This window comes from Camellia sinensis, chromosome 8, assembly GCF_055761805.1.
Source record: "Camellia sinensis isolate YWXY chromosome 8, ASM5576180v1, whole genome shotgun sequence".
Lineage (NCBI taxonomy): Eukaryota > Viridiplantae > Streptophyta > Magnoliopsida > Ericales > Theaceae > Camellia > Camellia sinensis.
The window spans coordinates 110,015,437-110,026,091 of NC_138968.1; positions in this window are offsets into that span (position 1 = coordinate 110,015,437).

Below are 10,655 nucleotides of genomic sequence, written 5' to 3' on the forward strand. Positions count from 1 at the left end.
TATAGGGTGAGCCACAGCCCAGTAGAAACACACTAAACCAACCATGAACAATGACTAAAAGATTAGCAATTGATAGATGGCCAACACTGATACAATCACATAAATCACATATTTATGTCATACGACTTATGAGTCCAAGTACCTTTTCATTTTCCCTTTTTCAACAGATAGGCATATAAGCACTACCCACATTCTCAACAGATATGTATAAAAACAATATCCCATATTCACAGATAAGCATATAAGCTATATCCACATTCTCAACAGATATGTATAACAACAATATCCCATATTCACAGATAAGCATATAAGCTATATCCACATTCTCAACAGATATGTATAACAACAATATCCCATATTCACATATAAGCATATAAGCTATATCCACACTTCACAAAGATAAGCATATAAGCTCTATCTTCACTTCTCTAGACAAGCATATGAGCTGTATCTACGGAGTTCATCCCCTATCTTCTCCCAACACTATCCGGTTTAGAGGTACATCCCCCATCTTCCCCTAAACCGCGGAGTACATCCCCCATCTCCTCCTCTACACATAACGTATACAAACACATTGGTTCTATATACAATCACTCAATACATATAATTAATGTATTCTATCAACCGTCAAATTCCATGACACATTCCATTGATTAGTTTCCGTTTGCCTAATCATCATGCATTGTCTACAACAATCACGACTATCCTCCACCGATAGCCCAAAGCAGTTATCTCTAAACAGAAAATAAATGCACAATGGATATTCAATCAACATTTCATTTCCTCATTTCTCACAATTAATTATCTCAATTAATCAAACAATGTAATTAGGTCATTTCCATAATTAACATTTCAACCCTTAGGTCCCATTTTCATCAATGATTCAACATTTATTCTATTTCTCTATGCCAAACATGCATCTAGGTTTATTATGAATAAAACCCCAACTTTTGTAAAATTACACAAAAGCCCCAAACTTTCACAAAATTACCAAACCAACCCCAACATCTCAAATTACTAAAATTTAAAGACAAAACCCATAGAGAGGAGTAGGATATCCCTACCTCAAATTCGGAGCCCCAAAGGAGAAGATGACGAAACCCAACGTGCTCCAAATCTCGAAATTTTCAGATTAAAAAGTAGCCCTCGACGATCAACAACTTTTTTGTAAAGGCCAAAGGTGAGCAAATCACTCCTACTAGATCAAAACCTAGAGAGAAGGTAGAGTTCTAGAGTGAGAGGCTCAACAATGGTGGTTTTGGAAAAGTAGGAGAGAGAAGAGAAAGTGAAAAAGTGATTTGAAAAGTCAAAACACGGAACTTAAACCCAGTCGACCCGCTCGAGCGTCAAACACCCCGCTCGAGCGTCACTCACAGACTCCAGCTCGAGCGCCAACAATCCCGCTCGAGCGGCGGATACACACCCCCAGAACTTTTACAGAACCAGGCCATTGCTCGAGCTTCCAACTCCCCGCTCGAGCGTCACTCACACAACCCCGCTCGAGCGGCCAACTCCACGCTCGAGCGTCCAACCCTGCACAGAAAATACTGGATGGGTGCAATTCCCGCTCGAGCGCCAAAACCCCCGCTCGAGCGGACAGGTCAAAATCTGGGCAACTAGTTTTGGTTTCTAAACTCAACCAACCTGTAACAAACCTGCCCAACACATCTTATAACTCAAATACGAAGAAAAGGATGTAAACAAGATAATAATCAACTACCAACATCCACAGACACATGTCCGGATCACTGTACAAGAAGGGTAAACCCGGGATCGCTATAAGACGGGACTCAAATCGGGTTCCCGGTTTGGGAGTTAGCGGCGAATTTCGGTCTAGGCAAACTAGTTCCTTAAGAAACTTGAATTCGAGGTGGTAACGTCCCAAAATCACCAAACGACATCGGTTTGGCACAAAACTTGGCACGCACGACCGCCTAGGCACGAGAGACTTGTAGGAGAAGACGGGGCTCGAATCGGGTTCCCGGTTTGGGGTTTATAGCCAAATTTCGGTTTAGGCAAACTAGTTCCTTAAGAAACTTGAATTCGAGGTGTTAATGCCCCAAAATCACCAAACGGCGTCGACTTAGTACAAAAATTGGCATGCACGACTGCTTAGGTACGAGAGACTTGTGGGAGAAGATGGGGTTCGAATCGGGTTCTCGGTTTGGAAGTTAGCGTCAGATTTCGGTCTAGGCAAACTATTTCCTTAAGAAATTTGAATTCGAGGTGTTAACGCCCCAAAATCACCAAACGGCATCATTTTAGCACGAAACTTGGTACGCACGACCGCCTAGGCATGAGAGACTTGTGGGAGAAGACGGGCTCGAAGCGGGTTCCCGGTTTGAGAGTTAGCGTCGTATTTCGGTCTAGGCAAACTAGTTCCTTAAGAAACTTGAATTCGAGGTGTTAATGTCCCAAAATCACCAAACGGTGTCGGTTTAGCATGAAACTTGGTATGCACGACCACCTAGGCATAAGAAACTTGTGGGAGAAGACGAGGCTCGAATCGGGTTCCCGGTTTGGGAGTTAGCATCGGATTTCAGTCTAGGCAAACTAGTTCCTTAAGAAATTTGAATTCGAGGTTTTAGCATCCCAAAATCACCAAACGGCGTCGGCTTAGGACAAAAATTGGCACGCACGACCGCCTAGGCAAGGGAGACTTGTGGGAGAAGACGGGGCTCAAATCAGGTTCCCGGTTTGGGAGTTAGCATCGGATTTCGGTCTAGGCAAACTAGTTCCTTAAGAAACTTGAATTCGAGGTGTTGATGCCCCAAAATCACCAAACGGCGTTGGTTTAGCATGAAACTTGGCACACACGACCCCCTGGGCACGAGAGACTTATGGGAGAAGACGGGACTCGAATCGGGTTCCCGGTTTGGGAGTTAGCGTTGGATTTTGGTCTAAGTAAACTAGTTCCTTAAGAAACTTAAATTCAAGGTGTTAACGCCTCAAAATCACCAAACGGCGTTGGTTTAGCACGAAACTTGGCACGTACGACCGCCTAAGCATGACAGACTTGTGGGAGATGATGGGGCTCGAATCGGGTTCCTAGTTTGGGAGTTAGCGGCGGATTTTCGGTCTAGGCAAACTAGTTCCTTAAGAAATTTGAATTCGAGGTGTTAACACCCCAAAATCACCAAACGACGTCGGTTTAGCACAAAAGTTGGCATGCACAACCGCCTAGGCATGAGAGACTTGTAGGAGAAGACGGTGCTTGAATCAGGTTCCCAGTTTGAGAGTTAGCGTCGGATTTCGGTCTAGGCAAACTAGTTCCTTAAGAAACTTGAATTCGAGGTGTTAACGCCCCCAAAATCACCAAACAATGTCGGTTTAGCACGAAACTTGGCACACACGACCGTCTAGGCCCGAGAGACTTGTGAGAGAAGACGGGGCTCGAATTGGGTTCCCGATTTGGGAGTTAGCGTCGGATTTCGGTCTAGGGAAACTAGTTCCTTAAGAAACTTGAATTCAAGGTGTTAACACCCCAAAATCACCAAACGGCGTCGGTTTGGCACAAAACTTGCCATGCATGACCGCCTAGCCACGAGAAACTTGTGAGAGAAGACGAGGCTCGAATCGGGTTCCCGGTTTGGGAGTTAGCGTCAGATTTCGGTCTAGGCAAACTACTTCCTTAAAAAACTTGAATTCGTGGTGTTAACGCTCCAAAATCACCAAACGGCATCGGTTTAGCACAAAACTTGGCACGCACAACCACCTAGGCACGAGAGACTTGTGGGAGAAGGCGGAACTCGAATCGGGATCCCGGTTTGAGAGTTAGCGTCGGATTTCGGTCTAGGCAAACTAGTTTCTTAAGAAACTTGAATTCGATGTGTTAGCACCCCAAAATCACCAAACGGCATCGGTTTAGCACAAAACTTGGCACGCATGACGGTCTAGGCACGAGAGACTTGTGGGAGAAGACGGGGCTCGAATTGGGTTATCAGTTTAGGAGTATAGCCAAATTTCGCTCTAGGTAAACTAGTTCCTTAAGAAACTTGAATTCGAGGTGTTAACGCCCCAAAATCACCAAACGGCGTCAGTTTAGCACAAAACTTGGTACGCACGACCGCCTATGCTCGAGAGATCTATGGGAGAAGACGGGGCTCGAATCGGGTTCCCGGTTTGGGAGTTAGCGTCAGATTTCGGTCTAGGCAAACTAGTTCCTTAAGAAACTTGAATTCGAGGTGTTAACGCCCCAAAATCACCAAATGGCGTCGGTTTAGCATGAAACTTGGCACGCACGACCGCCTAGATAAGAGAGACTTGTAGGAGAAGACGGGCTCGAATCGGGTTCCCGATTTGGGAGTTAGCGCCGGATTTCAGTCTAGGCAAAGTAGTTCCTTAAGAAATTTGAATTCGAGGTGTTAACGCTCCAAAATCACCAAACGGCGTCGGTTTAGCACGAAACTTGGCATGCACGACCGCCTAGGCACGAGAGACTTGTAGGAGAAGACGAGGCTCGAATCGAGTTCCCGGTTTGGGAGTTGTGTCGGATTTTGGTCTAGGCAAACTAGTTCCTTAAGAAATTTAAATTCGAGGTGTTAACGCCCCAAAATCACCAAATGGCGTCGGTTTAGCATGAAGCTTGGCACGCACGACCGCCTAGGCATGAGAGACTTGTGGGAGAAGACGGGGCTCGAATCAAGTTCCCGGTTTGGGAGTTAGAGCCGAATTTCGGTCTAGGCAAACTAATTCCTTAAGAAACTTTAATTCGAGGTGTTGATGCCCCAAAATCACCAAACGGTGTCGGTCTAGCACGAAACTTGGCACCCGCGACCACCTAGGCACGAGAGACTTGTGTGAGAAGACGGGGCTCGAATCGGGTTCCCGGTTTGAGAGTTAGCGTCGGATTTCGGTCTAGGCAAACTAGTTCCTTAAGAAACTTGAATTCGAGGTGTTAACGCCCCAAAATCACCAAACGGGATCGGTTTAGTACGAAACTTGGCACGCATGACCGCCTAGGCACGAGAGACTTGTGGGAGAAGACAGGACGCCAATCGGGTTCTTGATTTGGGATTTAGGACCGGATTTCTGTCTAGCCAAAATTATTTACTAAACTATCTTTGTAATTATATAGTAGTTAATTTTTAATGTTTTTCTGTAATTAAAATATTAACACCATTATATTGTCATTTATTATTTTTATTTTGTTATTTTCAAATATTTCCTGAGTAGCAGTTTACTTCTTGTGGAGTGCGGACGTGTAAAGATGATGACCAACTTTTGTTTTTGTAACCCACGGAAGAAGCAAGACGAAAACTTTTGGTTTTGATATACGTTATTTAGACTTGTGAACAACATTATGTATGTATTATGTGACATTATGTAGTGGAATAATTTTTATTGTTCTGAATTTTTATTTATGTATTGTTATGAATGGAACAACATTATGAATTTACATTATGTGTCAACTTTTGTTTATGTATGTATTTATATTATTCTATAATTATTGGTTTTTTCTTTTAGTTATTTTTCATTTAATACAGGTTATTTTCATATTTTAAATAATTTTAATACAGCTCTTTTTTTTTTTTTTTTTTGGGGGACGGCAGCACACACCGTCTTAAAAAAAGTGAACCAGGCTTTTGCGACGGCCCTTTACTGTCGCAAAAGATGGAGATTTGGCTGAAAGGTAACCCCTTTAGCGACGGCTTTATGCCCATCGCAAATAGTGTTTTTAGCAACGGCTTAGGTGCTGTCTCTAAAAAACCTTTAGCGATGGTGCCATTTGCTATCGCAAAAGACCTTTTTAGCGACGGCAACACAGTGCCATCTCAAAAAGATTCAGATTTTCGCGCGTTATTTGCGACATATTATTACCGTCGCAAAAAAGGCATTTTGCTGTCGCAAAGTAATGCCGTCGCTAAAGCCCTTTTGCAACCCCCTTTGTTGCGACCCCCCCTTTGCCGTCGCAAAAAGCCACTTACCGTCACAAAAGCCCATTTGAGACGGCGTTTGGAGTATTTGAGACAGCGTTTTGCCGTCGCAAAAAATCAATTTTTTTGTAGTGTCTTAATTATATTAGTGACTATTACCACCAGTTAGCACAGGATGTTGCAATCCATTATACCAAACTACGGAAAAACCATCCGCCATGGACACCAGAACACAACAAAGCTGTTCAGAAAATAAAGCTTAAAGCAAAAACTTTTCCTTGTCTTGCTTTACCCAATCCAACATGGAAATAAATTGTTGAAACTGATGCTTCAAATCAGGGTTATGGAGGTATTTTAAGACAATATAACCCTAACAGTAAAAAAGAACTTTTGCGGTATACTTTAGGAAGTTGGGAACAAGCAGCTTTAAATTATCTAGCCATTAAACAAGAACGTTTAGCCATTGTTAAATGTGTTTCTAAATTTTAGGATGATTTATTAAATCAACATTTCTTAATCCATGTTGATTGTTCTGCTGCAAAACAGATCTTTAAAAAAGATGTTCAGAATCTTGCTCAAAAACAGATCTTTGCTTCTTGGCAAAGCTTACTTTCAATATTTGACTTTGATATTAAATATAGAAAATAACTCTTTATCAGATTTTCTAACTCGTGAATATTTGCAGGGTCCACATGTCCAGTAGAGGCCGAGGCCGAGGCCGACGGGGCCGTGGAAGGGGATCCATCCTTTACCATGTACAGAATCCCTATCATACAGAATTTCCAAGGCTTCAAGCTACCCTTAACAATAAAAAAGGGAAATCTAGCCAAACGGCTAAAGATGTCCTCCTTACTTCTCCAGAACCATATATACAGAATACAATCATTGAGGAAACTGTCCTCTACATTAATACATAAGATGAACAACGGATGTCTGATCCATGGGAGATCCAAGGTAGGTATTTTACAACTCAACAATTTCCACCTCATTTTGATCAGTACAGATACATATATGAACAAATACTCCTTGAGACTGCTTCGATTAACTTCAAACATACACTCGATGATCCCAATCGTACTTCCAATCCCATTAATTTCAGTAAAGCTACCATACAGAATATTATGCCCTTGGTCGCTTGGGGTATGCATCCCCATGTTACCAGAACTTTGGATATCCGTAACAAGGAATCCCGTTACTGTTATTGGGATTATATTGATGCATTTACTTATGCATTTTATTACCAGAATCCTCCACGGAGCCATTCTTGGTTTCTCGGTATTGTTCTCGATGTTCTCAAAAATGATTTACCTAATCGGTTTCTCGTTTGGTGGGATAAATTCGGGCTCCAGTTAGATATTTTTCCAGAACTCATTAGGCAGGCATTTAATGAATGGCAAATTGCCTACAGTCGCGTTCCAGTATATAAAGACATTTCAATGTCTAAATCGGTTGTTCATTTTGTCATTCGCTTTGGAATTCCATGGATATGGAAGTGGATTTCCAATGTGATTACTAGAACAAAGTTCCACAACTCAAAAGAGTTTTCTTTGTGAAATGGTGGACAAAGGGGCTTGATACCCCTAAACAGCAACAGGAAATCTTATAGAAAATTCACGCTCATACCAAGGCATGCTGGGAGTCTATTCCCAAATTACTCCCAGCAACTCCAGTCATGAAGAATCCTTTTCTACAGATTCAAACAGAATTAAGACAACGCTATCTAGATTTGTTAGAATAGGAATTAATTATTAAAAGTATGGAATACATGAAGGAACAATTCCTTCAATCCCTCTCTAGTGATGATACTAGCATGCAGTCTGTTTCTAGCGGTCAAGGACCTGACCATGAGGAAGACCCAGATCTAGACGAAAATGAGTTCGCAGTTCTTGCTGGTGACTCTCAAGATCCTGCCGACAATGAGCCAATCTTGATGACTTTTGGGACTCTCTGAGTAGTCTTATTGCAGAGAAAATCGATAAAGAAAAAGACAGAAAAGGAAAAAGAAAGGCTAAATGACCTTGTTCTCCACCAGCATTACTTTTCAGTAGCGTCAGTACAAAACGACAAAATTCAGTACTATTGCTTTAAACAAAAGTAGATGCTTTGTCGGCCATCTAGCACTAACCATACAACTGTCCTTCTAGCTATCCACTACAGGACAATAAAGATAAGATGCTGAGTCATCATCAAATCAGCTGAGGATAAAGAAGATCACTCCACTCCACAGGGACACGCCATCTGTCCTCGCCTTTATCTTATCTTTCCTTTTATTTGTCTATAAAAGGGATAGCCTCACCCTTGTTGAAGGCAGAGTTTTTTAGAGTGGTTTTTCTTTTAAGTTTGTATGTAAGAATATTTAGTGTGCTCTCTCTCTCTCTCTCTCTTGCTTTGTACGCCTCTCCTACTACCTAATAAAGTTTGAAGTCTTGGTTGTAAGTGTTTCTTTTCAAACTTTTAATGTTTTTAATGGATGCTTATAGATATACTTGTTGAATTACATGCATTATTAGATTATTATAAACAACGTCGTAATTTCTGGCTTACTGTTGATAATCACCATTTACAGTCTATAAGAACACAGTATTTATAGAACATTAACCATCAAATACCGTTAATTGAGCAGTAGATCCAAAAGCAGATCTGCTTGTTGGCAGTGGCCATTCGGCTACCACCCCCTCTACAGTAAAAAGCATGTGACCATATATGGCATAATTTGAATCTAATATCATAATAATATGAACAGTACTATTCTGGGGGTTTGTGCTAATTGAGGGTAGAATTGTATCAGGTTAAGTGAGATGTCACCCAAGTCGCATAGAGGTAGACCGGTTAGCAGTGATCGCGGTTAGGTCATATCCTTGTAAGTTGTTGACAGACGTGCTTAGCTTTACCCTGTGTCAAGCACCTCACAATTATATAAATTAAGTTTTAAATGTTTTTGTCCCATGTATGCCTGCACAACTCTATGGACATTATATGTTTGTATTTACTTCCGCTTGCCCTTGTATTTTTTTAATTTGTTCAGAGGCCTTTAGTAATCCCAGGATTATTGGCTGATTACGATGCTAAACCTATAGGGACAGGTTTAGGTCGTGGCATCCGGGGAATACCAAAATGTACCAAGATTCGAAACAAATGTACTGATCACCAAACATGAAAAAAGAGATTGTTGATTACGACTCCAAATGCCTTCAATGCCAGCAAGTAAAAGCTGAACACAAAAACCCAGCATGTTTGCTTTAGTCTCTTCCTATTCCAGAATGGAAGTGGGAACATATAACCATGGACTTCATTGTCGGTTTACCTCAGACACCTAGAGGTATGAATGCTATTTGGGTTATTGTTGATAGATTTGTGAAATCTGCTCATTTTCTTGCTGTGAAAACTTTGTTTAATGCCTATAGACTTGACACTGTTTATATTGATGAGATCATTCAATTACATGGCGTTCCAGTATCTATTATGTCAGATAGGTATCCTAAATTTGTGTCTAGATTTTGGCAAAGTTTGCAACAGGCTATGGGCACAGAATTGAGATTCAGCACAACTTTTTATCCACAAACTGATAGGAAAATGGAAATAACTATCTAAACGTTGGAAGATGGGCTTCATATGTGCATTCTAGAATTTTAGGGTAGTTGGGAAACTTACCTACCATTAGCTAAGTTTGCTTATAATAACAGTTTCCACTCAAGTATTGGTATAGCACTTTATGAGGCATCGTATGGAAGAAAGTGTAGGACTCCAGTTTGATGGATCGAGGTTAGTGATAGGGCTTTGTATGGGTCCAAGCTTGTGCAAGAAACAACTGACAATATAAAGATTATCCAACAGAGGCTCTTGATGGCCTAGAGCGACAGAAAAGTTATGCTTATTAGAGAATGAGAGATTTAAAATATGAAGTGGGAGATCATGTAAAACGAGATTTGGCAAAAAAAAAGAAACTGACTGCATAATATATTGAGCAGTTTCAGATTTTGGAGAGGCTTGGCCCTGTTGCCTATCATATTGCTTTACTGTTAGGAATAGAGCAAATGCACAACGTTTTCCATGTGTCAATGTTTCGCAGGTATCATAGAGATTCATTTCATGTTATTGACTATCACTGAATAGCCTTAGACGATCATATGAGATACGAGGAATGGCTAGTACGGATCCTTGATCGGCAAGTGAAGCAACTAAGGAACAAATCTATCCCAATTGTGAATATAGAATAGAGAGAACACTATGAGAAGGAGGCTACATGGGAAAAAGATGAAGAAATGCAACAACGGTACCCATATTTGTTTCCGAATGGAGGTAACTTAAGTTTGGAGGATCAAACTTCTTGAGGGGGGAAGACAGTAACGACCCTGACTTCTGCACCTTTTTGCATATTATTATGTTGGGCATACTTTTGCATAATTATGTGTTTATTTGATACTTATCTATTTATTTGTGAATTATCTATTTAGTTATCGATTTAGAATTCAAAATTGAAAGCCCAAACGAATTCAGAAACCAAAATAGATTAATTCAATAGGTTAGTTGGAATTTTTAGAACCATATGATAAGTTTGATTAAAATTTAATTCAGATCAAAATAATTAGAATAATTAAGTATAATTGATTAGACTCAAGCCCACTTAATTAGTCATAACCACACTTAATTAGCCTAGCACTAATCACCATATATATATGCCTAATCAAGCTTAGGAGCTCATTTTGAACAGCTTTTGAGCTAAAATTTGAGAGCCAAAGAGAGATTTCAACATCTTAGAGAGAGAGAGAGAATGAGAGA